Source organism: Carettochelys insculpta, chromosome 6 (assembly GCF_033958435.1).
Source record: "Carettochelys insculpta isolate YL-2023 chromosome 6, ASM3395843v1, whole genome shotgun sequence".
In the NCBI taxonomy this organism is placed as follows: domain Eukaryota; kingdom Metazoa; phylum Chordata; order Testudines; family Carettochelyidae; genus Carettochelys; species Carettochelys insculpta.
Genome location: NC_134142.1, coordinates 35,479,332 through 35,504,570, shown reverse-complemented (window position 1 = coordinate 35,504,570; position 25,239 = coordinate 35,479,332). Strand labels below are relative to the sequence as shown.

General features: G+C 40.4%; 1 pseudogene; it reads right to left on the bottom strand.

Moving 5' to 3' along the window:
- The window catches only part of LOC142014626 (2-oxoadipate dehydrogenase complex component E1-like), a 116,612-nt pseudogene that overhangs the window by 30,786 nt on the left and 60,587 nt on the right, over positions 1-25,239 (bottom strand).

Here is a 25,239-nt window from a genome sequence, read left to right as displayed (position 1 = left end):
CCATTTTCTTGCTTTGCATTGGCGTAAGGTTGGATAAAAGTTCCATAATACGTTAACTGTTTGCCTAGCCCCCACCAGAGTGTCTAACCTCTACATACCTTAGTAAGGGGAAAAATCTCAACATTGTACCTTTGGAAGCTTTCCACCTGTAAGCCACAGAAGCGGCAGAAGAATCCTAATTCAGAGGTCTTCAGAGGCCAGGTTGATGACTTCTCTGGAGTCTTTGTATCAGTCCAAAGATGCTTTCTGTATACATTTCCTTGTGTAGCTAAATTAGCCCAAAATATGTAGCATAGCCACCGATAGCTGAAACGTGTAAGTTTAGTAAAATGTCTTATGTAAAGTGTACTTATAAAACTGCAATTTTTAATAGCTGTAACTCAGTCTAATCCATGGGGACAATTTAGATGCCAGACTAAATCTCCACTTTCTACCCTCAGATAAGTTTGTTCATAGACCTGACCAAAAAAAAAGATCATAAGGAATAATTTTATAGTGGAAAAAGCATTTACTTGTTTCAATAATGCTCAAAAAATGACAGAATCATTTGTTCTTATATTTTCCAAACACAGTGAAATTTGTTTAGGAAGCCCACAGATGAAAGACAAAAAGTAAGTGGAAACAGAGTATTATTAAAAAGAAAATTATTGTGAAACTTACGTTAAAACACATCAGCTACCATTTCCTCACCAGTAATGAGACTTTGCTATTATTTATTTAATAAGAGCTTCACCCAGGTGGCAAATATATTCAGAATAATCAGTTTAAATTTTTGAGTAAAACTGACGTGATTTTTTTTTCAAAAAGCTTCCCTTGGGTTATTCTCCATTATATATGTTTAATTAGCCATGGTAACATGTATCCATTTTAAAAGGTTGCAAATGAAAGAATAATACAATATTAATTCAACTTTTTGTTATTAGTTGCATGTTGCAACTCAAAGCAGTATAGAGGCTATATTGTGCTAGACAATCACTGGTGACAGATTATTACAGTCAAAGAAGCAGGCAAATGTAAGAAGGGAACACATTCTCAGAGAGGTGAAATGACTTGCTCAAGGTCACACAGAAGAGGCAGGAATAGAATCTGTCCCCTGAATCTTAGTCCACTGTTCACTGGGCAACATTGTCCCTCTACACATGAACACATTTTAGTCAGTTCAAAAAACATTCCAGACATAAAAAGAACTACCTCAAAAGGGAAATGACAGCTCCTTGATGGCATGCTGAAATGTCAAGTATTTGATTTGCACCATTTCTCTTTCAACTATGTTGAATCATTGCTAAAACATAATAAACCGCAGTTCAGGGCAAACCTGTAGTGAATGATTACCCGATTCACTGTTCTACAGTCCCTTTCACTAGGAAGTGTGCTTATGAGTCAAATAACAAAGTTTACTATGGCAGAGCTTGCTGTGTAGCTCTAATGGCTTTTAGGTATCAAATCATGAAGGCTAGAGCTCCTGGTTTTCATTAGGATGCAGTCTGGGGAGAAGCTCTATTGTTTGGAGGGAGCTGTGAATTTCCTGTTGCTTGCTCCTGATACCTGAACTAGTGAATCCAGGATGATTTAAATACATAACTCGAAAATTCAGAGGCCTCCCAAATTATTTGAAGTCGACAAACCTATAATTATAACAAGAATCTACCCTGCTGTGGCACTTTTGTGGAGACCCTGGGGCCTGCTTTCTCTCATTGTGTTTGCCCCAGTTACAGCTGAATACTTGGAAGCCCTAATTAAAGCCTCCCATGTGAAAGGAAACCTTCACTTTTCCTTATTTATAAAGGGAACAAGTCCTACTTGATCTGCTCTGGAATTATGGAATATCTTGGCCAGATGTTTGAGTGCTATTCAATATTTTCTTAGTGTTTATGGACTTGTTTCTTAGATATGTGAAAATTGAGGGGCAATTTTGGTATTTGCAAAATTAAACCTGGGAATATAGTCCCTATATCAATATTTTTAATTATAGAAGATGAAGGGATTTAGACCACGGTTTCTAGCCCCAAACTAGTATGTGCAGAACACTAATTGAGAGTATTGTGCAAGTATGAAAGGAGGCATTCAGCAAATCTTTGAACACATAGTATTCAGTATGGAAAAGTAAACAAAGATAATACGGAAGGGTAGGTGAATATGGATAATTTGTTAATGGGCAAGTAGAGAAAAATAATTTCTTCTTTCTTAAATGGAATGTTTGTCTTCTTTTATTCCTGCACAGAGGTATCCAGAATTAATGCCAATATATCACTTCATTCCAGGCAGTCCCTGGAAATAGATATGCAATAGGCCATATTGGATCATACCCAACCCGTGCTCTCTGTACTATACACTCTACTAAGCTTCACACAGGATAGCTCTAAACATCTTCTTCCATCACTTTCTTTGCCCTATCACTTCTGACTGTCAAGAATCATTTCATTATATTCATCCTAATTTAAGCCTGTTATCCCCAGTTATTCCTCCTTACACCACTCTACGTAAGCAAAGTCCATCGACAGCATTTGCTTTAAGAATACCCTCGTGCTTCATAAGCTATAGACTATCCTGGGGTAGTATCTATCTTGTTGAAGCTGTTTCAATATGTATAAAATATTGAATAGTAACTGGACCAGAGGAAAAAAGAAAATAACCAGCTCATTCAGCTGTGGAGGAAGAGACACAACCCCTACTGCACAGAATATTCAGGTACAAAGTGGGACAGCACCAACCCCCTCCAGACACTGATAACCAAGCATTGATGTCATCACCTAGCATGAAAGCAACCAGAGTTCAAATCCTTGTGCTACATTGGGGATTTGAACACAGATCTTTGACAGCCTAGGTAAGTGCCCCAGCCAGAAGGCTGAAGTCATTCATAAGAGCATTTTAGAGAGCACCAGTCACTGCCCTCTCCCCTGGCTGCACATTTTTTTCCAAATTTGCTAATTGTGACAGACTGCTGACTAAGAACAGTGAGCCAGATCCCTGCCATGCCAGCTGCAGCAGAAAGGATGATTGGTGCTGGTTGAATAAGCCCAAACTAGAGAGGTAAATGGGGAACAGCTGCAGGCCTCACTAGCCACAGGGCTATGTAAACCTGGCAGGAAGGTAACGGGGAGAAGCTAGGGAGTTAAAGTTTATGTACCCTCAGTTAGCTGCAGGGATGAGCTGTTTTGGCGTGGACTGTGCTGAACCTTTGTGTAGAGCAGGTGGTGGGAACTGGCATGGGCAATAAAGGGCACATGTGCTTGTACAAGAGGAAGGTTTCTGACTGGTTTGTGGGTTGAAAAGGGACCCAAAGCTGAGGGAACTGGCTGTAAACCTGTTTCACTGTTTTAAAGTTGACAAAAACTGGGTTTTTTTCTTTGTGAATTAACTATTTGTCCAAAAATATCCACCTAGACCTTATTGCCATGTTCTACGTGCCATCTCCCCTGTGGATGCATTGGAGATGGTCCAGAGGAGGACAGTGAAATTGATTAGGGGACTAAAGCACATGACCTGTGAGCACAGCCAGAGGGATATGGGCTTATTTAGTTTATAGGAGAAGAATGACAGGTGATTTGATAGCAGCCTTCAACTTCCTGAAAAGTGAGGGTGGTCTAAACCATATGGAAATAAGTTGTTCTCAGTAACAACAGATGGCAGAACAAAGCACAATGGTCTCAAGTTAGATTGGGGGATGGCTTTTTTAGGTCTCGTCCAGCTCTATTGTTCTATGATTCTATGCCTAGGAGGGTGGTGAACACTGGAATGGATTACCTAGATAAGTGCTAGAATCACTATGCCTGGAGGTTTTTAAGTCCTAGCTTGACAAAGTCCTGGCTGAGATGATTTAGTTCGAGTTGCTCCTACTTTGGGCAGGGGGCTGGACTTGATGACCTCCTGAGGTCTCTTCCAGCCTTATGATTTCATGAACCATGTGTAGAAAGGGGAGAGGGACTTTGCGTCTCTTGTCTTCTGGACTGAGTTATTCCTACGTAAAAGTCAAGTCATTGTGACCTGTGTTGCTGCATTATCTCATGGCCACACTTCCTATTTGCTGTCCTCTGTTGCTTCTATGCTTCTATGCTGGGTCTCTTTTCAGCTTTTTTTCTGAGTGTCTCCTATTCATTGTATATCTGTGTTTCAGATCAGATTTGCTCATTTTATTTTCTGCTCACGTTTCTGTCCTCTTGCAGCCCTTATGTATTATGTTCCTGTCCTCACTGGTGTTTACTGTACTTCCCCATTTAATATCCTCATTAACATTAATGAAGAGCTTAATAATATTGTTATTTTACTAGCTCTATTTTAATTGCATTTTAAAACATAATTTTCCTGCCCAACTGTTGTGACATATCAAATTATAAAGATGGCTGGAGGCAAGAGGCAGTACAGTGAGTATGATTATGAATAGTGGCTTTCCCCAAAGATCAGGTAGGGTTGCTGGCATGCACAAGTGCCCTTGAGTCAAATTTCAGCAGAGACTGATCCTTCATTGTGTCAGTTGGCACCAATTACACATTGTTACTCAGCTTAATGTTTTCTAAAATCAGTGTCAGATCTCAGTGGAGTTGCTGAGCACTTATATTAGGCCAATGAGATCAAAATCTAGTTCTAAATATAATCAGGGAAAACATCACTTTTTAATAAAGGGTGTTTTGACCTCCAATTGAACTGGTCATTCCTAATACTTCTGTAGTGTGATTCATCTACAGATCTCAAAGTATTCCTCATTGATTCCTGAATGAAGCCTCCCAGTCCCTTTAAAAAGCTATTATAAAATGAGTAATATCCACACTTTACCAGTGGTGAAATCAAGCCTCTGATAACTGACTTGCCTAACATCTGTTCTGACTGATCTGCCAAAACTGTGATTAAAATCTGGGTCTCTTAATTTCCCTGGTCCACTCACAAAACAGCATTGTCTTTGTGCATCACTAGGTCAGCGCCCATGGATCTTCCGAGAGCACTAATGATCGTATTCCTAGCCTCACTCACTGAAGTTTTCCTCTTTTGTGATTAGGAGGAAAACAGATGATCTGGCTTGAAATGTGGCGACATTCTCTCTTGTGAAATCTTTGCCATGTCTTCATCTGAAATTTTGGTGCAATTAAAACCACTGAATAAGTTGTTTTAGGATTTCACTCACCAGGTGCTGCATTTCTTCATTTAGGGTGCATCTACACTGGCTGGCTACTTCAAAGTAGCCGGCACAACGTTGAAATAGCACGTGTCACATCTACACACACTGTGTGCTATTTCGACGTTGAAATAGATGTTAGGCAGCGAGACATTGAAATTGCTGTTCCCATCTGAAGAGGGGAGGGGTTGAGAGACACTCTGTCCAGACCCTCCAGGGCTCTATGGTCACCACGTGCGGCAGCCCTTAGCCCAGGGCTTCTGGCTGCTGCTGCTGCTGCTGCTGCTGCTGCTGCTGCTGGGGGTCCATGCTGCATGCACAGGGTCTACAACTGGTTGTCGGCTCTGTGAATTTTGTGCTGTGCAAGCCGAGTGTGTCTGGGAGGAGCCCTTTAAGGGAGTGGCTTGGGGCTTTTTTGGCCCCTTATTTTGACAGGGAGCACTTGTGTGCGTGGACGCTCCGCATTTCCTTCCAGGTGGCTCCTTTCGATGTTCTCTGTCACTACTTCGTTGTTGAACGTTGATGGCACCAGCCCTGGAGGATGCATAGACGATACATGTCCAAGTAGCCTATTTCCATGTTTTTACGTCGAAATAGGCTACTTTGAAGTAGTGTGCTAGTGTAGACAAAGCCATACTGTAGTAGCCAACTACCCTGACAATTCTAGATCAGCTAATGTGGGATACCTGATCAGCAAGCTGGGTGCATAGGCTTTACTTTTGTCTTCTGGGCTTTTTTTAGTGTTAACCTCTCCATCTTCTTATGTTCTCCATCTTCACCTGTGTTCTGTTCTGCTTTGACAGGTCCAATGCTGCCCCTCACTGGAAATCCATTTCCAAAATTATAAACCACCTATTCTTATTTCGGATGGGACAGAATAAGTACACAAGTCAGATTTAATTCTGGGTAGAAATTCAGCATGGAACTTTAAAACATGCTTATAGTTTGTCTTACCGAGTCACTCCTATTGACTGTTATGGGAGCAGAGTTCGGCAAATACTGGGTGCTTTTGAAATCCCGCAGGTGATCACTAACATTATTCCTTATGAGATCTTGTAAGCACATGCAAAACTCAGGTTAGGTCTACGCAGCAGTTATTTCCAAATAACAGACATTACTTTGAAATAACTAACCTAGTGTATACATAACACAACCACAAATTTGAAATAATTTCAAAATAGTGGCTGGCATATTTTGAAATTGGTAAACTTCATTCTGGCAGCTACTACACTACAGCAATCTTTCAAAAGATGATCTTCTGGAAGACTGTCTTTTGAAAAAAGCACGTTCACACACAAAAAAAGTGGATTGAAAGATCAATTGATCAATCTGCTCTTTCAATAGAGAGCATCCACACAGCCCCGCTCTTTCCAAAGAGTGGGCCAGGGATCAAAAAAACCAGCACCATGAGAACAGCTCTTTCGAAAAAAGGGCCTGCAGGTCATCTACATGTGCTTCTTTTCTTTAACGGGACACACTTCATGATCCAGGAGCAGAACAGGGATTCTGGAAGAAGAGCCACATTCTTTCTATTTCAGAACAAAAGAGTGCATTTTGTGTGTGGACATTCTGTGTACTCTTTCAAAAAAGAGCCTACTTTTCTGAAAGAACTTACTAGTTGAGATGTGGCCTTTGAAGAGACATCTCTGTCTGTGCCCCTTGACAGTCTCTAAGGGGTGTATATGGATTCCAGAAAACATTTAATTTTTAGCACCAATTCTTGCAGGTTAGGTGGTTCTCTGTTCCATGGTGATATCAAAGTCAAATTGCCCAGTCAACACATTTTTAATACAACTGACATTTATTAAAAACAGATAAAATGGAATTAAAATGAAAGAAACAACTGGGCTATTATCTTCAGATTTACATCTCTCAAACACTAAGCTAGTGAAGGCATCTTCCATTGAATTATGGAAGAGATGGGAGGGAAAGTGATCTGACCAGTCAGTCAAAATTCCACTTTATCTCTGTCCACAGAGAAAATAGGTTTTGGTTTTTTGTTTTAAATCCAGGAACATGTAGAAAATGCTGTTTTTCATCTCATTTGCCCATCTCTATTGAAAGCTACTTATTTTGTTCTACAAGAACTCAGTGTAAATGGGAACATGCTTCAAATTAGGAAAATATGGGTGATGTCCAGACTCTGGAAGTCCTAAAGTAATAGCCCCAACTACACTGTACCTCAGTGAAAAACAACATAAAGAGATAAAAAAGCAGTCAAGTAGCACTTTAAAGACTAACAAAATAATTTGTTAGGTGAGCTTCCGTTTGACAGACCCACTTCTTCAGACCATAGCCATACCAGAACAGACTGAATATTTAAGGCACAGAGAATCAAAAACCGTAATCAAGGTGGACAAATCAGAAAAAAATGATCAAGGTGAGCAAATCAGAGAGTATATAGACGAGTATGAAAAGATAGAATAGATTTCAGGAGTTAATAAACAAAAATCTAATCTAAGCATGTTCATAATGGATTATGTACTTTGAGAAGCACTTTAAATGACCTTGTCATCTCCCATCAAGCCACTGATGGCATTATGTGAAATGTAATCAATAATGCCATTTCAATGGAATTCTAATCAAAATATAGTAATAGAAAGGTGTGAAGGTGGGCTGGAGTGCGTAACTACTTCAATTCATCCACTGGCTAGATTAAAAGAAAAAAAACCCTCTAAACTGAACTGTTCTGCAGATTTTTATTGTGGTTGATGGAAAATCAGGTTTTCACAAGTAAGTTCATTCAAGGTAAACTGAGCTGATGCAAATTTTAAAAATCTTCTCTTTTTTTTCTATAGAACAGCTGACATGAAATATGTTTTCACCCACCTAAATATGAAAAGAGGCAAAGGATATTAAGAAGGCTTTTGAGACTGTGTAGTGTGGATTAGGCATAAGGGCAGTAATGCAATAAACTTTCTAATATAGAAGTATACTGGCATCCAAAGCCTGGACATGACTCGCTAGCTTGTGAGAAGAGTAGGTATTTCACTCATTCACTTTCTCTGTCTGTCTCTCCTCCATTTGTCAATGTCATGCTCTTTTTTTCCCCACTAAATCTGATGTGCTGTGCATTAATATAACTTGTTACAACAGAATCTGATGCAACTTGATATCAGACAGGAAAAAAGTACATATCTCAAATGTTTTGTAAACTGTCTTCCAACACAAGAGGCCACAGATTCACAATCATTTGTGTAATACAAATTAGTAACTGTTTGCACTTCTTAGGGTTCTTGAGCCAAATTCTCTGAGATTACGAGTTGATAATGGAGATGTGCTTATTGGCAGGACCCATTGCCAAGTCTTTTCTGCACAAAAAGGGAACACCATTGCCAATTCAAGGTTCTTTACAATCATGCTGTCATTATGTTCTGCTATTGAACTGGTTGGCTCTGCAGTCTTTGGCAATTCTGAAATTGACGACAAAGATCCCAGTTAGGAGTATTGGCTTTGAATAGAATATATTTGTCTGATATGCTCTGGTCCAAGATTGCCACTGCTCTTTCAGAGCTCACCAGTCATTAGACATTTCAGACACTAACTAACCTGGGCTAGATTTTAAGGGATGCCCCTACTGGCTAGAATTAACCTGTTTCTGTTATCCAGCTATGGGAATTTCTCTATTTTTATATGCTTAAGTGTAAAAGACAGTCAGCTATTAATAATAGTGTCTCACCCATCAAGATTTTCTCACAGCAGGCCTTGAATATTGTATACTGGGGTTTTTAATAATGGTTATCTTCAACTAATATTAAAAATCTTTCATCTGCTTTTTTCATTGAGTGGTCCCTTTACTTCAGAAAGACTGCTTGGTAGCAAGAAAAGCAAAAATGGGGGTACACAGTGATTTTCATGTTTATATTACCCATTAATGACATATAAGTCCATTTTGTAGCACAGAATGTCAGAATAAAAGTGTTACAGGTTGGAACAGTACAGTGGTTTTTAAAATTATTTCTCTAAACAAAATACATTAGTGACCAAACAGTTGTGTGGGAAAGGGGTGATTACCACCACGATCCAAAGTCTATAGACATAAAATAAGTCTTTTTGCTTATTTCAATGTTTTTTTATTGTGCCTGATAGGTCTCCAGGAGTATCTTTTTTTCCAGGCTCTTTTGTTGTTACCCATCATCGTGAATCACAGAATCATAGAATTCCAGGGCTGGAAGGGACCTCAGCGGGCCATCTAGTCCAGCCCCCTGCCTAAAGCAGGATCAACCCCATCTAAATCATCCCAGCCATGACTATATCAAGACAGGACTTAAAAATCTCTAGGGATGGATATTCTATCACCTCTCTTACTAACACATTCCAGTCCCTCACCTTCCTCCTGGTGAAACAGTTTTTTCCTGTTATCCAACCTATACCTCTTCCTCTGCAACTTCAGACTATTGCTCCTTGTTCTGTCATCTGTCACCATTGAGAACAGTCTCCCTCCATCCTCTTTAGAGCCCCCTTTCAGAAAGTTGAAGGCTGCTATCAAATTGCCCCTCAGTCTTCTCTTCTGCAAACTAAATAAACCAAAATCTCTCAGCCCCTCCTTATAGGTCATGTGCTCCAAACCCCTAATAATTTTCGTTGCCCTCTGCTGAACCCTCTCCAATGCATCTACATCCTTTCTATGCTGGGTGGCCCAGAACTGGATGCAATACTACAGATAAGGCCTCACTAGAGCCGAGTAGAGGGGAATAACAACTTCAGTAAATCTGCTGGAAATTCTTCTCCCAGTGCACCCCAATATGCCATTAGCCTTCTTGGCTACAAGGGTACACTATTGACTCATCCTCTCATCCACTGTAATCCCTGGGTCCTTTTCTGCTGCACTGCTACTTAGCCAGTTTGTCCCCAGCCTGGAACAGTGCTTGGGATTCTTCCGTTCCAAGTGCAGGACTCTGCACTTCCCCTTGTTGAACCTCATCAAATTTTTTTGGCCCAATCCTACAATTTTTCTAGGTCGCTCTGGACCATAACCGTACTATTCAATGTATCTACCTACCCCCCTACCTTAGTATCACCTGCAAATTTGTTGAGGGTGCAATCCATACCCTCATCCAGGTCATTGATAAAGATGTTGAGCAGTACTGGCCCTAGAACTGATCCTTGGTGCACTCCGCTTGAAACTGACTGCAACCAGACCCTAAACCATTGACCACTACCCATTGGGTCCATCTATTAAGACAGTTTTCTATTCATCTTACAGTCCATGTGTCCAGTCCATACTTCCTTAACTTATGGGTAAGAATATTGTGGGAGACTGTACCAAAAGCTTTGCTTAAGTCAAGGTATATCACATCTATTGACTTCCCCATATCCACAAAGGCTGTTACCTCATCATAAAAGCTAATCAGTTTGGTCAGATACTACTTGCCCTTGGTGAATCCATGTTGACTACTCTTGATCACTTTCCCATCTTCCGGGTGCTCCAAAATGGATTGCTTGAGGATTTTCTCCATGATTTTTCTGGGGTTTGAGGTGAGGTTGACCAGTCTGTAGTTCCCTGATTGTCCTTCTTTCCTTTTATAAAGATGGGCACTACATTTGCCTTTCTCCAATCATCTGGGACCTCTCCCAATCTTCATAAATTTTCAAAGATAACAGCCAAAGGCTCTGCAATGGTATCTGCCGATTCCCTCAGCACCGGTGGGTGCATTAAATCCACATCCATGGATTTGTGTGCATCTAGCTTTTCTAAATAGCTCTTAAGCTGTTATATCCCTACCAAGGGCTGCCCACCTCCTTCCCATACTGAATTGTCTAGTGCCATAGATGGGGAGCTGACCTTGTCCGAGAAGATTAAGGCAAAAAAAAGCACTGAGTACTTCAGCCTTTCCAACATCATCTGTCACCAGATAACCTCCCTCATCCAGTAACAGCCCCACACCTTTAACTGATAACTGTGAGGACCTTAATATTTCTCATCCATATCAGATCATAAGGAAGAAGTAGTAGCTGGAAATGTCCCCAGCTCATCCTGCTTTTCTCCATCTTTCAATAGAAAACCTGAGCTAGTCTGAAAATGAAAAAAGTGCGTTTAAATATAAAACTATTACTTAGAGCTAATAGAAAACAACATTGATATGTATTCTCCCTTTAGAGAGGAAACCAACATTAAAAATAATACAGGACCAGAAAGAATAAAATACATTGCAATGTAATTAGGTGTCAGAGTTAGTGATGGTGCCAAATTATTTCTTATATAATCTTCTTAACTGTTTTGAGGCACTTTGGGCACCTTTTTATGTTAGCTGAAATTAGAGCTAGTTTTGCAAAAGGATGTCCAAGCCCTCTTGGATCAGGTCTTTAGAAGTCACCTATCTGACATTACCCATAACTTCTGATCCAACATTTTAGCTAACAGATGCAGCATGTGAAAAAGCCTGGTGTTCTCTACACAGTGGCTCCTGATATCTTTCTGTGTCACCTTGATCCATAGTAAATATTGCCTGTTGCAGTGGCTTGGGATCCTGCTGGGTCAGAAGCTCTTTTGGATAATGTGTGAGTTGAAGAAACTGAGTATTGGAGCCACTGACAGGCCGTTTCTACACAGGCCACTTCCTTCAGAAGTGGCATGCTAATACACGGAGCCAAAGATGCTAATGAGGCGCGGATGCAAATTCCCTGTGTCTCATTAGCATAACATCACGTGATTTGGAGTCCGGAAGACCGTTCTTCTGGACTCCAAAATGCCGTGTAGAAGCACGGCCCCAGGAGGGCTTCCAGAAGGAAGTCCTCCTTCCGGAGGCCCCTTCTTCCCAAGAAATTTCAGGAAGAATTCAGGTGCGGGGAATTTGCATCCACGCCTCATTAGCATCTTTTACTCCATGTATTAACATGCCACTTCCGAAGGAAGTGGCCTGTGTAGAAACGGCCATAGGCTGTATCAATATTTGCATTCCTCTTTTGAAAGAGGAATGCAAATGAGGGAAATAAAAATGCAAATGAGGCAGTGATTTACATATCTCATGCTTCATTTGCAGCATCTCTTTTCAGAAGAGAGTCTTTCAAAAGAAAAAAAGCGGCATGGGGGGGAATCTTTCAAAAATAAACCCCATCTTTGAAAGAACCCTTCTTCCTGAAACAAAATAGGCAGAAGGGTTCTTTCAAAGATGGTGTTTATTTTCAAAAGAGCACCATCTACACTGCTTTTTTATTTCTTTCAAAATATCTTATCTGAAAAGAGATTATGCAAATGAAACATGAGATATATAAATCAACACCTCATTTGCATTTCTATTTTGAAAGAGGAACTCAAGTGTAGACATAATCATAGTGATGCAGGCAGCCACTGACAGGCTAGCTGGCCTGCTGTTCTAATCTCACAAGTGGAGTTCCATGTGTGGTCCCAAAATATCATTGTGTTATGCTTATGCTCCACTCTACTAGGTTTCTCTGAAACTTGCCCTTCCTAGAATCCCACTGGCATGCTGCAAATTTTCACTGACCAATTCTGTGATGAGACTTGTGAGAAAGTCACCTCTGGAGGAATCGTTTTAAAATACAACTTCTTACTTCTGTCACTGGGTTGGATAGATCCCAACCGGAACAAAGTCAGGCCTCTTTGTTGTTGGATTCTTTCCAATCCATTGTCATAATCATTACTGAGATGAATCCTAATTCCTTTTTGCTTACTATTCCTATGTTAGAAAAGCCAAATCTAAATCTACCTAATCGGTTTTGGAAACAGAATGACACTCTTCCTTCTCCGTAACCCTAATTTTCCTATACATCCGCACAATGTCTTCATATTGGCATTCAAAATTATCATACAGTAGAGTCATCACCACTGAATGCATAGTCTGTTTTAAGTATTTGAAGCTGCTGACGTTCCAGTCAACTCTATCCAGCCTGATCCCATAGTAGTTTCATCATGTTGCTCACCTTGGTTTGTTTTTGCTCTAACTGAATACAACATTAAATAAATAGCACATAGAAGAAATTCTACTTTAAAAAGATAGGTATTAGAGCTAATTGAGCCATGGACATTGTGGAGAAAGCATGTCCAAAACCCCTCAAAGAATAAAAGTAAATGAGACTATGTCAGCCAATAAAGAGTTAATCTTCAGAAGGAAAGTGTTTCTACAAGCAGTTAAAAGTGAAGTATATTTCAATGCACAAATGGCTAATGACTTTATAGTCTGCTGTTTCACTGGGGAATGTTGGTAGGTGGCATTACTGGGAAAACTAGGATTCTTTCTCTTTATATAACGTGAATTTTCAGCTGGGTTCTAAATTAATTTTGTATTGTTAACAAAATCATTTGTCGTTTTGATCATTTCCTCTAAACTGTTGAATAGCTTTGGTCCAAATGCAGCAAAACTTTCAGTACAGCCTTTCTTTTTTGTCCTTTTACTTCCAGTTGTTTAAGCACAATTAGTAATATTCCAGAATTAAAACAAACTTTCTCTAATGATATTCTTCCTTTAATAAAAAAGGTATACCCACATTTGGTCTCTCCTGGTGAATAAGATGCCAGTGGAGGGAGATTCTGTCATATTTGAGAGTTTTTATTTCATTTTGTGGAAAGTTGAAAATCAGCCAGATTTGTCAAATACCTAGACATATTTCACAAGTTTGTGCTCAAAAATGGAAAGTCTCTAAGTGGAAATTACATTTCCGAGTGACAGGTAAGTTAGAAAGTCAACAATTTGAAAAACTAGAACTCAAATGGAAAGATAGTTCAGTGGCAGAAGATCCTGTGTTTGGATCACTAGTTTGGGACTTTTGAAGATCTCGTTACTCTACAAGCCAGTTGATAAAGTCATTATATGCCCTGGTTCCCTAGCTATAGAATAAGATTTATCTATGTTCTTTGAAGGGGTAGTGTGAAAATAAAGATAGTGACTGAAGATAGTGTCAAGTATCAGAGGGGTGGCTGTGTTAGCCTGTATCCACAAAAACAATGATGCATCTGACAAAATGGGTCTTTGCCCGTGAGAGCTTATGCTCCAAAATATCTGTTAGCCTAAAAGGTTCCACAGAGCTTCTTGTGGTTTTTTAAAGACAGTGTCGCATTTAGATCTTGGTAATGGAAGAGAGAACAGGAAATTGAGTTAAATATCCAAGAAATTGTATATTTTTCTAAATCAAATTGCTGAACCTCTTAAGGTTTAACTCTTAATAACTTTGAAACAAATGGCCTTGAGCCTTATTTTCATGGATTTATTATGTTTGTTTTTGTAGTCTCCTTTTAAATCCAAAGAACTGTGAGAGTATATATATCCATTAAATTTTTTAAGTTCAAAGTACCTTAATGTTAACACAGAATTTATAAATCAATTGTGGTACCACTTCAAAACTATGTGGAGATTGTAACCATCCATGGTGTAGTTAGTCTTTCGTTTTTTTTTCCAGAGCCCACAAGCTGATACTGTTGAGTAACTGAAGAAAGCCTAGATATAAAAACAGAGCCATTTCAACTATGCCAGCTATATCTCTCCTTATTTGAGTACATTTCCTTTTAATGGAGCATCAGAATTACACAATATAGCTGAAATCACAGTCAAACTTGGAATTAGATTATACAGCTTTTGTTCCAAAGTACCAATAAAATGAGTAACAGTCTTTTTGATTAAGAATAGGACAAAAAGGAATAATCTTAAACCAGACAGAACTTTTGGTATCCTTCACAATGATCACATATTAAGTTTTCACAATGGGTTATATGTGAATTAGGTTAAAAGTGGGAAATCTCCAAAAATTCCCTCCCTTCAAAGTGTTCCTTTTTATCATAACACTCTATTTTTTCTTTTCTGATTAATTCTATTTCTAAATCACTTCTCAGTATGATTATGTAGCCAACGTTGGTCCTAATGGAAATAACTCACTGCTATGGAGAAGAGACACAACTAGTATCTCTATCCTTTAGCCCACATTACAAGAAAAGGAGCCACTCAATTAAATTAAGTCCAAGGGCTCCCTGTTGGGAGGTATTAAAGGGCTCTTCAGGCTTCTGATAAATTAAAATGCATCTGTAGCAGTTACAAGTTAATGGAGCTTGGGCTGCAGTAACATCACTGATAGTTCTGCATCTTGTTTCATAAAAATATGATGTTATTACTTTCCTATGGCCTCATCAAGATAGAGGCTTGAATAAAAGTGAGCTGGCTCTAGCTGTGTAAGGAAATGATGGCCGTGTCTACACTAGCCCCAGACTTCGAAATGGCCACGTAAATGGCCATTTCGAAGTTTACTAATGAAGCACTGAAATGCATATTCAGCGCTTCATTAGCATGTGGGCGGCCGCGGCACTTCGAAATTGATGCGCCTCGCCGCCGCGCGGCTCGTCCCGACGGGGCTCCTTTTCAGAAGGACCCCGCCTACTTCAAAGTCCCCTTAGTCCCATGAGCTGATGGGAATAAGGGGACTTTGAAGTAGGCGGGGTCCTTTTGAAAAGGACCCCTCCGGGACGAGCCGCGCGGCGGCGAGGCGCATCAATTTCGAAGTGCTGCGGCCGCCCACATGCTAATGAAGCGCTGAATATGCATTTCAGTGCTTCATTAGTAAACTTCGAAATGGCCATTTACGTGGCCATTTCGAAGTTTGGGGCTAGTGTAGACATAGCCAATGAGACAAAAAGGTATGGTAGAAGTACAGTGTAGGTGAGTGACAGGGCATGATATTTATTATAGCTGTTACCATTGAAATAGGCAATCTGCAGTGTCCTTTTTATGCTCATAACAAGGGGAGTATTTTTCCTTCTGGATCCAGTTAGTTGTGACCATTCTGTTCAGATACGGTCTTTATCGTAATTATCACCTGGCCTTTGTAAACTCATGATTTGGATGGCAGTTCAAGTTTGGTTTAATCTTGCAGACCCTTCAGGAACTTCAGCTTCCTCAGATAAAGCAACTTCTGTAATAGTATCAAAGATCAAATATTAGTGTTTATCATTTTGCCACCTAGAGATCATATAGCATATGAACAACACTGGCTCTCAATTTGTTTTTGAGGTGCAATTTAATATGTTGATCTTTCTCCCTAAAGCCCTAAAAGGTTTTCAATCCTAACTACTCTTCTCTTCATACTCAGCATCTTAACTATTGAGAAAATTGTGGGATGTTCTTGCTAATAATACCCTGATTTAAATTCTGAAGTTAAGAGCCTCTCAGCTGTGAATTCACTCCGCTCCAACACCCTCCCCAAATTGGTCTCACACCATTTATGAGCTTTCAGAGTTCGATGAGGCTCAGCCATTTATTCAGGTCTTTTCTGAATACATAGTATAAGTGGAAAAATTGTTTCATGGGTAAATGAATTATTTAGAGTTGGCTTATGTGGATTATTGTTGTATGTTTTTAAAGTAATGAATGGGTTCAGAGATTCTCAAAGGTCTTGTATATTATACAACAAAATATAAAATATAATTTTAAGTCACATAGCTTAAAATAGGTCCTTTTTGTTATTACACAACTCTATTCCTACTGAGTTCAATGGAAAATGACTTCAGCAAACATGTAGTACTTTTTAAAAGAACCTTCCTAATATCTTTTATATACAAAGTGTATGTACAACAAAAGTACATTTTTGTTTGTTTTGCTTAAGAGGTAAAAGACAAAGCACCTTAAAACGCAATATAGTTTTATTCAGAAATCTACCTGTTATGGAATTAGGAATAAAACTGTAGTGATTATTTCTTTTTAAGCAACCACTAAAATCAGTAAATCCATTTCTGTTGTTCAGTCATAGCTTATAAGGGGCTTTTAGGTGGAAAGGGATTTAAAATGGTTTATTGTGTCTGAAGTAAAGGCTCAAGAGAGCACAATACCTTCACATGAAGCAATTGTGCATTTTCCCAGGCAATACACAGATCAGAGCACCATGTATCAGAAATGAACACTTTCTTATGAACTTAAAAGCCTTATGTGTAGTGGTCCATGTGTTCCAGAGATTCTTTTTCCCCACTCAAAAGCTGCTCAAGACCATCTGCTAACTTAGCAAAAACTTCAATGCCATTCCCCTCTCCTGTCACCTTACAAGTTGGCAACCTGTGTTTGCCAGTCCATTGCTGGGCCTTGCGCTCTGTACCCCCTGCCTATCCCAACCCAAAGCCGCCTTCTGCCCTCCAGCAATCCCTGTGCCCAGTCTTGCACCTTTGCAGGTGAGCTCTTCTCTCTTGGGCTCCTAACTTTTGCAGTGGCAGTACTTCCAGAGCTTGAATATGATGGAGTTGAAATATCTGTGTCAGAGCAAGTGACACTACATTTATCTTCAGATTAGAGACCTCCAGCACTGGCGGACGTAAATTACAGACTTAAGTTTAGAAAGTAGACATAATGAAGTAAGTGTTTTTTTTTTTCCTTCAGTATCAAAGTGGTAGATAAATGCTCAAAATGTAATCAAGGATATATCCTTCAGTTCCCTTTCTCCATCAGTGATACTTCTCTCCAATGCATCTGTAACATGTTGGGGGGCCCATTTGAAGAACAACATGCTAGAGCTCACTAGTCACTAAAAACAAAGACTCTTCATATAAATATTTTAGAGCTGGGAGCAATCAGATTCGCCTGAAAGGCATTTTACATGTAGTCCAACAGCAGGTAGATAATATGACTGTTCATATTATCTGAACAAAACAAGGGGGCTCATTACCTCTAGTCATTATACCTCTAGTTAAAAGCTTTGGAAGTGGTGTACAGATCACAATGCTCATGCAGTAACAATCATGTTTCCGGGGAGCAGGTCATCCATACAGAGCCTCTAAGAAGATCAAAAAGTCTGGTACAAAAGTGGTTCCCATACAATGAAATGGTAACACTCCTCTTTGATTTATGCGGGACTCCAGTAATAGATGTTTTTTGAATCCAGCAACAAAAAGTGCCAGATATTTTTCTCAAGAGCAGGCAGTCAGGGAATGAATATCAGATTCTTTTCTAATTCATTGGAGTCAGGGCTTAACGTGCATTTCTCTCAATCCCCTTATTCAAAAAGTCATAAACAAGGTGAGAGAGAACAAGGCCATGTTACTTTTAATAGCAACAGCGTGATGAGGACAACAATTATATCCTTATTTAGCTCACTTTCTAGAGGACTAATGGAGCCTCTCTCTCTGGTACCAGACTTTTCTCAGCAGCATGGGATGATCTGCCTCCCAGGCCTTCAATCTCACCGTCTAACAACATGGAGAACAGGATTCTAGTTGTGTTAGAAGACAGTTGTTCATTAGAAAGTGCAGAATATATTGTTGCATCCTAGGAAGGAATCCATAATGTGATGCTACAGTTCTCCAAGTTATAAAGTTTCATATATTGTTATGTATGAGTTAGAGCCTTATATAGCACCACTTAGCTACATTGTCCAACATCTGTTTACTTGAAAAAAGCAGTGCTTTCGTGATGTTCAGTAACCCTGTGTCTACACATGCCCCTTCCTTTCAAAAGGGGCATGTTAATGAGTGGGTTCAAAAGATACTAATGAGGCACTGCAATGAATATGCCGCACCTCATTAGCATAATGGCAACCGCAGCGATGCGAAAGTGCGGCTTTTCGAATCGTGCACCGCCGGTGGAGACGGGACCTTCTGAAAGGACCCCCCATTTTCAAAAGTCCTTCTTCCTATTTGGTAATTGGAAGAAGGGCTTTCAAAAACTGGGGGAGGGGTCATTTCAGAAGGTCCCGTCTCCACAGGCAGTGCACGATTCGAAAAGCTGCACTTTCGAATCACTGCAGCCACCATTATGCTAGCATCCTTCGAACCTGCTAATTAACATGCCCCTTTCAAGAGGAAGGGACACGTGTAGACCAGGCCTAAATGTTCATTTCTCAGACATATCTGCATAGTACATACCTATGGAGGGAAAATCATTTTTTTACTAATAGTATACTAAGTCTTTCATAATTTATACATTCAATAAATTACCTCATGCCATTTTGGGATTTAAACATAATACAATTGAAAAAACCTACCTTTCAGAAGCTGTAACTTTTTTTTTTTTTTGTCTCTTAAGGATGTGTTTGTGATAGCCAGTATATCTGTAAACATTTAAGTGAATTGCATGGATTGATGACTTACCCACCATTCAAAGTTTTTCATAAAGACAAGCTAGTTCTTTGTGCACACGCTATATTTTTCTCCAATATTGTCTCAGAGTTTCATGTTAACCAGGCTATAGTTTTGCCAGTTATTTTTCCCAGAACCAGTACCCATGATGGAGAAATTATTTTGCATCCTCTGGACATTAGATAATTAGCCTTTTGTTTAGGCAAATTCAAATCAGTCTTCTTATCTTGCATATGTTTCCATACAAAAGCATTCTATGTGGATTAAATTACATATTAATATAATATATTAATTGAAAGGGATGTCCTTTGCCTAGCACATATTAGGGCATTTTCTATTAAGTCAAAGTCATTGTCATTTGAGTGTCTCCTTTCCATAGGAGATCCTCCATCAGAGGGGATATAATGATCATATTCTTAACTTTGTCCAGGAAACACACAGAATAAATTGGAGGTGAGTTGGGATACTAAGCTTACCTTTGCACTTCTCTGATCCTGGGCTGGTCATCTTCTGGACAAGTTGTGCACAATAAATTAGAGCATCCTGAAGGTCTAAACTTGCATAGTGTTTCTGGTAAAAGTCCGAGTGTCTTCCTTTCAGTTTTATTCTAATGAACTGAATAAGTGTGGCAGAGGCAGTGAAGCTATAAACTTTCCCAGTAATTAGCCTGTGGAAGAAGCAGCCACATCTCTGCTAGTGGAAAACAGTTTTGTGTCTATGGTCCACTGACTATAGGAGCATGTCATCTTTGCTAGTTAATGAAGCCAAGATGACACTCCCAATTCATCTTACATGTGCTTTCCAAACTATCGATAAAATAAAAAACACTGATCTAGTACTCTGTGCTTGTTTATTTTTAACAACTCATTTTGATAGAAACAGGAGTTCCCTCTAATATGGAAGCAGAAACTCCTTTATCATTAGAAGGTAACAATAATTGATTCAGCGGGACTGTACTCCCTGACTGACTGAATCTTTTTCTCCACTTTCAGAGTGGAAGGTTTGCATTTTACCATCACAGTGGAGAAGGAAAAACATCCAGATCTGATGCATTTTTCATCTCAGGAAAGGTTCATTTCATAATATGTCTTTGAATTCCTATTATCCTCCTTATTTCTGTTTGTTAGCATCTCTATGGTTTATAAACTTTCTTCTTATGTGCATTATGTCAATGCTTGTTTTATTTATTTTAAATGAATTAACTTAATGTTTTGGCCTAAAAAAGATGGCTTGGAAGCTGCTTTATTATTTATTTTGCACTGTTATTGCTCTATCTGTATTTGACCCGGACACGCAATTTTACAAATTACTTTCCTCCAAGGAGCGTCCTCTTATTTTTAATCTAGCCTTACTAGCTACTTCTATTCTTCAATACTTGTCCTTTCTGGGGCGATCCCCTGTCAAGGCTCAGTGCTGCTCCAGTTTAAAGAATATGGCAAAATTCACATTGGCCTTAGTAGTTCAGGCTCAGGCCTCAAGGCTTCATCTGTTTGTCTGATCATACCGGTTTCCCATTTGCATAATACATCACATTGGTGACTGAGCTTCCACTTAAGGCCACAGCAGCTTATTTATTTCTCATTGTTTTAGTTGTGACAGGGTAAGAGTGCATGAAGAGATGGTCTATGCACCAGCAGGTAGCTGCAACCTCAATTCAGGAAGCAGTCAATAGCCCAGGTCAGCATTCCTGTCTCTGCTATTCAGTTTTTCACAAGGGTTGCAATTAATATCAAAGACTTAAAAACTGCACATAAAATCTCTTTTCTTGTTCATCCTTCTCTTGGTCATTGCTGTTCCTTTTCAAGAGAATCTTTGGTGCTGTCCTTTTATTATCCTATCCACCATCTCAGGTTCGACTGAATGTCCATGAGACACTGTGTCCATGGCCGTGTCTACACTAGCCCCAAACTTCGAAATGGCCATTTGCATGGCCATTTCAAAGTTTGGGGCTCGTGTACATGTAGCCCATGAGAAGTTGGTCTTTGCTATTCTCTTAGAGCCTGATCCTGAAAAGTATAGAAGCCCCACTAAAAGGAACATTTTATTCATTGACTTCAACATGCATCCTGTCTCCCTTTTCTGATTTGCTTCTGTTCATAGTGGGCCCCCTAGTTAATCCTCTAGTTAGCCCTCTTTGAGAGTAAACCATGTCTCTGTAACTTGTTGATACTTCATCCTCTCTTTTGTCACACACAGCTCCAGTTTCAGCACTTTACTTCCATTTGACTCAAGCACTTAGTTTATTTTTCCCTGATTGTATCAATTTATTGTAGGTTTTGTGTTTCTGCCTTAAAACTTTCATGTGTGCGGTTCCCACACACTTTTAGTTTATGGTCTCTATTAGGACTATATTTTTCTTCTTAAACATGTAATCTGAGCCTTACCAGTCCTCTTAAGTCCCTTGTGGTTTAGATACAGAGTTTAAGATTTTTCTAATATTTTGCAGCTTCTCTCACACAAAACCTCGATTTTCCTCCGCCAGCCAAGCAACCAGACAGACTGTGATGCTGGCAGGCCAGGTGTCAGCTCATGTCAAGATTCCCATGTCTTCACTGAACACAGGCAAACTCATAGCAGGAATCAGTCTGGATTGCCCATCTATTAATATCTAATCAAATTGTTTTTAGAATTTTTTAGAAAGTCTTCAGTGTTTAGATTTCTTTTTTACTAAATGCTTTTGAACTGCTTAATGAATAGTATCTTGTTCAAAGCTCTGTATTCCATCTTCTGTTGCATTATTTGAGTGGTTGCATGGTATGAGTATGTAAATCACCAGACAAGGAGATACATTAATTAAGATGAAGGGCTGAAGGGCTGAACTTCCACAGAAGGTGTTATGCCCACCCAAGAAGGGAGACATCCACTGATACCACCTGGACTATTGTACAGTGGTGTAACTGGAATCTCCTTACGAAGCAACAAGAGGACAAAAAACTTGCTGTTTTTCTCCCCTCCCAGGAAACATTACTCATGTAAGTGTATTTACCCCTGAATGTGCTGCGCAGGCAAGAGGGGGACACCAAGGATCTTCATATCTCTATGCTGTGTTGGGGCTGAGGTACAGTGTTTCCAGGCTGGGGTTGGGAATCTATTGCCTGAGGGCTGCATGTGGCCCATTGCTTGTTTTAATCTTGCCCTTGCACCATAGGCAGAGGTGAAAGAAACTTCAGTTTCTTACAGGTACCATTGTATCACAACTCCTCACACACAGCCGGGGAAGGGCCTCAGGGAAGGGGACTGGGGGAGGCCTTGCAATACTACAGTACCTGTAAGAAATTAAAGTGCAGGATGGAGTGTGGGGGTCTCAGGGCAGGAAGCTGTGGTGGGTGGGGGGGTTGGTCCATTCAGGGCAGGAGATGGGAGATAGAGGGGGTGCAGGAGCAAGGACAGGAGCTGGGAGGTGTGAAGGCTGAGGGCAGGGGACCGGGAGTATGGGGGAGTGCCAGGTCCAGAGTTAAGGTGTGTGAAGTGGAGCTCAGGGCAGGGGGCTGGGGATGTGGTGTGAGACTCAGGGTAAGGGGGCTGGGGTATGTGTGGTTGCAGAGAGTGCAGGGGCAAGGGTGCTATTTAGGGAGCATGGAGGGACTCAAGCCCCCTTCCCCCAAAGATTTGTACTAGCAAGATGCTTGCTGTTCCCTTTCATGACTCTCAGGGAGCTAGAGGGAAGGTCACAGCATGGGTCACTCACTCCTCTGCCCTCTTCCCTCCTCCCCCCAGCCAGAAAACAAGCAGGCTCATTGTACAAATCCCGGGGAGGTGGGGGACGTCAGCTCTCCGCCCTCCTTAAATGGCTCCCAGGGCACAGTAGGAGGGGATTCAGGGCTGGGGCTGTCTCGGATCAGTGAATGAGTGAGTCCCCTCTAACCTGCCTGCCTGCTGCGCAGCAGGAAGGCCCAGGAACCCAGCTGGGAGCATGCCGTGCCTTCTCAAGAAGTCAGGTGCCTCAGTCAGCCAACTCTTCCTTGCTGGAGCAGTGCACCAGGGCAAACTGGCTTACTGTCACCTATGGACGGACAGGTGCAACTGACCCACCAAGGGGTGGGCGAAGCGGAGGCTCAGGGCTTCCCTTCACAGTGTGGTGAGCTCCAGCCCCAGGGCTGTGGGGAGAACAACACTAAGATTTGAGGCTTTCTGCCTGCAGGACTGGAACCATTAGCAGTGGCTCACCCTGCAGCAGAAGGAAGCCCTAAGCCTCTACCCCCACCCCCACTCCCCAGACAGGTGAGTTGAATGTGTGTGGCCTGCAAATTCTTTTCTTTGGTGGGTGATTAAATAAATAAATAAACAAATAAATAAATAAAGTGCCCCACCCCTTTTCAGGCGTAAGTCAGAGATCTTCAACTGCTTAGCCTGGGTTAGCCCCAAATGGCATATGGGTTTCTTTTCACTACTGTGTAAGCCCACAGTTAATGAACTCTGGATTAAAGAATCCAGAGTTTGAGCATCTTTACCTATTAACCCTACGGTCAATCTTTGAACCTGTGCTCGAAGCTGGAGCTCTGACGTCCATACTGTGGCACATAGACTTGAATCAAACCAGCTGTATCCCAGACTCTTCCAAAATGTGGCTGTTTTTGTCCGTTGACCCTGTTGCCTTTGACTTGACTGTCTATACTCTCAGCCAGTATAGACGGGTCATTGAATGTGCCTTTGACAGATCAAACTCCAACTGTTGATGTTTACCGACCCATTTGAATTACAGCAACATCAATAGTGTTTGCATTACTCTGTCATATTCTGCTCTTCACATTCATTGAAGCCATTTTCCCCAAATGGCCCTTTGATGGGAAGGGGCTACTGAATCTATATTCTCAGCCCAGAAAATGCACCTACCACATCAGGATCTCAGTGTATCACATCAGGAGCTCTGGTTAGGGATGCTTGCTGCTCCTGCTTGGTGGACGTGCATGGTTCAATGGAAGAGGAAAAATAACACCTTTATGAATGTGCTAGGAAGTGAGAGGATGTTCACTGATTGTGACGGGGAAGATCAGTGTTAAGGTAGTGATGAGAGCACTGACAGCAACACAGTGTACTTATGAAGGACACGATCACTTATCACATAGGGGTGAGTAGCTGATTTACAGTATGGCATAATGTAAAGAAGCGAATGAAGTGTGGATTGATGTAGTTAACTATATTAAGGAATCCCATTGTTTTACTAATTCATAATTGTCCCTCATCATATTTATTATTTACATACAGATGGTACAATGCAGTAAAAGCAATAAAGTTGATTAATAAACTAAAAAAGTTTTAATTATAAATCTGTATGAGAAAAATATAACATTAACCCCTTACTAGGCAGACCAGCTGCACTAGAACACAAGTAACATTACCATTGTCAAAGTTTGACTCAGACTCACAATTTATCAGACTACTCTGTTTTATTAGCAAAGCCGCTCTGCTAATACATTTAGAAGTGAGCCCCCCGAGTGGGGCTTGTGTCTCTTAATTTATACAGTTTTTTGGAGAACAAGTTACAGAGAAGTTACAGACAAAAGAAGAAAAAGATTTTAGTCACCACCCTTCGAGATCCCTGAGACCAGTCACATATCTTCAATTACCTGCCACCCTTAACAATCTCCTTTAACAGCTTCCAGTTAACTTAACTAATTGCCCTTCATACCTTCCATTCTGATGCCTGCTTCTTAGACGTGCTGGCTCCATCTTAATTGCTTCTCCATTCAAAAGCTAACTGTCCCTACGTGTGCTCCCTCAGATACTTTGTAACATGTTTTGGCATGCCCTCTCATATACAATGTATCCAGCATGTCCCCTTATACAACGTTATACTTATACAATGTTATTTATACTTCCACACCATAGAGAAAGTTTTAGCAGACTTTATCTAAATCAGGAGGATGGTAGGTATTATCAACAGATCAAGAGAGTTGGCAGTTTTTCAAAGAGACATTATTAAAGAAACAAAAGCACTGTGTAGGAAGATGGGAAGCACAGCAAGAGACCACCCTGGCTTAATCAGGAGATTTTCAAGATCCAAAAAGAGGAAACTAGCTCAAATTACAAAGGGCAAACACACACACACATATACATATGCATAATACAAGTAACTTTGTGACAACAATAGAAATGCCAAAGCACAGAACATTTGGGATCAAACTAGACA